Source organism: Formica exsecta, unplaced genomic scaffold, assembly GCF_003651465.1.
Source record: "Formica exsecta isolate Colony F162 unplaced genomic scaffold, ASM365146v1 scaffold149, whole genome shotgun sequence".
Taxonomy (NCBI): Eukaryota; Metazoa; Arthropoda; class Insecta; order Hymenoptera; family Formicidae; genus Formica; species Formica exsecta.
In genome coordinates, this window is record NW_021848818.1 from 628734 (window position 1) to 632206 (window position 3473).

The 3473-nt window shown below is 45.6% G+C and overlaps 1 protein-coding gene across 1 annotated transcript in view; it reads left to right on the forward strand.

Annotated features, from left to right (window-relative positions):
• Positions 1-1090: 1090 nt before the first annotated feature.
• Positions 1091-3473, forward strand: part of LOC115246371 (homeobox protein otx5-B-like) — a 15828-nt gene continuing 13445 nt past the window's right edge. Inside the window, exon 1 of the mRNA XM_029825145.1 lies at positions 1091-1379. The gene's annotated coding sequence lies outside the window, so the exon portion shown is untranslated. The remainder of the gene's footprint in view (positions 1380-3473) is intronic.

The following is a 3473-nucleotide window of genomic DNA, read 5'->3' on the forward strand; positions in this document are numbered from 1 at the left end:
AGAAAGAGAGAGAGACTCTTACCTATTTTCCCGTAATCTATTCGTACTCTCTTTCGAGCGAAAAAGATATATCGCGGACGCAAGCAAAGTCCGCGTTGCGTGGCGAAAAAGGGATAGGGAAGAACGGGAGAGGATAGGACTCCAGGTTTGAGTATATTTTTAGAGACGGATTGTACGTAACGCCGTTGTCACACGGCGTTGCCATCGCGGCTGGTGAGGTCGGCGTACCCCCAAGCTACCATTGGATCCCCGCCATGCAGTTGCAGGGATGTTGGTACTGCCTCTGCCACGCCAATTCTGGAACGAGTCGACGCGGTTCGACACGACGCACGTTGTTCCTTCTCCCTTCATTCCGTGGCGCAGAATCGATTTCCGTCTCTCTTTCTTTCATCTCTTTCATATTCCCCTCTCTTTCTCGCACCCACTTCTTTACTCCCGCTTTTCCATCCTTATCCCCTCTCGTCGCAGAGCGCGCGCGCGTCTCTCCCTCTCTTCACGTCGCCTTGTCAGTCGCATTTCCCTTCTCTCGCTTCCGCATTCGTCTTTCTCGTACCGTTGCGGCAATATCTCTGTCATTTTGCGACCGCGTCGCGCACCCCATCCCTTCTCCATGCCTTTCGACGCCGGCGTCCCTCCCCCGCCGGCGGCCGGCGCACGAGCGTCCCCCTCGCGCATAACCCCTCGACCAAGAGAGCGATCCGTAACAACTAAAGTTCTCGTGAAAAGTTGAGCCGGGCGCTCTCCTACGCCCTCCTGCTATAATAGCCGCTCTCTCGCGCTGGTCTCTCTACCGACCGTCGTCGTCATCGTCTCTCGTCTCGGTTGTCTCCCGTCTCTGTCCATCTGTCCCACATTCCGTGAGATAGAGAGAGAGAGAGAGAGAAAGAGAGGGACGGACGTACGCAGATAAAGGGAGGGAACAGGAGAGACAGAGAGAAGGAGAAAGAGAAGGAGAGAGTGAGAGTGAGAGAGAGGAGGGAAGAAAGGGCAAGCGCGAGAGAACGAGACAGAGAGGGAGAAAGAGAGAGGAACCGCGCCGTGGACGACTCCGACGGATTAGGGAATAGAATAGTCATTATCGTGTATACATCCGTATTCTACGAGCTATCGGTCGCGCTCGTTGGAAGAGTCGGTCGTCGGTGGTGTGGCGAGACGCCGTGTGGCGGGCGCCGGTTTCAGTGGTGTGCGCGGTACCGAGAGATCCAACGACCTAGCCCGTCTCTTTTCTGACATTGGAGAGCGCCGGCAGAGTATTACGCGTCGGGCCACGGTGTGTGTTGGAGTGCGAGTTCGGGGGCTTCGCCTGGATTAATCGGGCTCAAGACGAGGAATATCGACGCGGGAGCAGCGGCGCCGGCAATTACGAGCGGTACTCGTGGGTGAGTACAACATCTCTACCCGCTATTTCCAGGAGAGACCGGAGTTGGAAGCATACCGTTGTATCGTGGCATCCTCGGCGATTGTCACAGTCACAGAGAAGTGGTGGCAGGCTATTTCGACAAACGCGTCTCGGCTGATCGAGGGTCAATTCATGAAGGAAACGTCCGAGTATCTCTCTCGTCGCCTCGTCATTTTAATGTCACTTTCGTTTGGCGATGCTCTTTGTATTTTTGTCATTCTGTCATCTGTCATATCGTGAATCGTCTGACCTACATTCTTCACGTGTATCGTAGATATACGCGAGGATATCGTTCACCATTCGCACAACTTGATGCTCCGATTACTCGGCATTAATCAATAAAATCGCATCTTCTAGTTGGATAACCGAGAGATTGACCTAATTTTGTCGCCACGAATTTTGATAAGCGTGCCTTTAGTAAGATGAGATAACATCGATTGTATTCTTAACTTGTCATCAGCCTTCAAGACTGTAATCTAGATATGGAAAGTTAAATTTGAACCTTCGAGTTTATTACCATTTATATTTGGTCCCAATTTCTGCCTTATTTACATCATCATAATCTTTTGTTAAAAAGTTTCTATACTTGTGTATTACGGACCGAAATGAAAGCTGCCTTGTAATGATATAACTGAATATATATATATATATATATATATTTATCTGTTAACTCTCACTAATTTCTCTAATAATCATTAAATTATAAGCTTTTATGTAGATAACGATCGAGTATGTCGATTATCATTGTTGATGCCGCTTCATCGCGAATCATAACGACATTTCTATCGATCGAACGACTCGTTTCGTAACAGCCGCAAGGCTTCCTCTACATTCGTACAATAGTTGAGAATTAATAATTATTATGGTTGTCAAACTGCACAAGAGTATTATGACGGTCGAGTTTTGCCTATGCAAATATTCGAAACGACATGATAAAATATTTTATTCGAGAAAGGTAAAGATAGTCGAAAATCTCGTGTCAATTATACATATATAAAGTACACTTACACAGCGATAAATAAATTCACACGAGCACGATTAATAATTGAGGGTTTACATTTCTCAATGAAAATGCCATCTTTCTTACTAAATAATCATGATTAATAATCATTCTCGACTCTATGTTGGGTTCTCTCGTACAACCGAATTCGACCACGTACGCCACGGTTTTTATGATTTCTGCGGATTGCGGATATCCTCTGCGATTACTTCCCGCGGTAAACGGAAAAAAAAAGAGATAGAGAGAATCCCGGCCGAGCGAATCAACCGAATTCGGACGCTGCGGTGCGCGAATACCTCGAAAACGCCGACATTTAATCGGCGAGGCGTACATGGAAGCTTTCATCCGGCCAAAGAGAGAATGTATAAATTCGCGGACGAACTTGTTTCGAAATAACCGTGCGAAATTCCGCACAGCGAGGGGAATTTCGCGAGTGTGCGGTGGGGAAAAAGTGTGCACGGACCCACGAAATACGCGACGTTAACATTTACGCGCGAAAAGGAATATACCGTATTCGCCGGGAGGGGTTATTAATTGAATCCGCAACCCGGGATTATTAGCTGATGTAAAATGCGCTAAAAAAAAAAAAGATTTAGCCGTTAGAAACAAAGTCCGCCCTCTCACATTTTGCACGGTTAACAATTTTGCACCAATCACAATGCTGTATTTTTTTATGAAAAAGAAGAGAAATTATCTGTTGTTCCGAGAATGGCCAAGCCGATGAAAATTCCGAGCTTTTTCAGAATAAAACAAGACACATCATCGGCGCAGAGATTGAAATCGACATTCTCTCATCTCTATGAGAGAATTTGTTAAGCTCTTCTACATAAACATAAACAATTGACTCGGTAAATCCGATTTTATCAGCAGTTTATCTCGCTAGAATGATCACATGCCTCTGTGACATTGATTATTGTACAAAAATAAACATACCCTATGGGCTTATATCTGCCTTACTTTTAACATTACTATCGATGCTATCCGTAATGTATCGAAATGTAATGTAATCGAAAACTATTATGAGTTATTTGTCAATTTAATTAAGATTATAATAATCAAAAAGAGAGAGAGGGA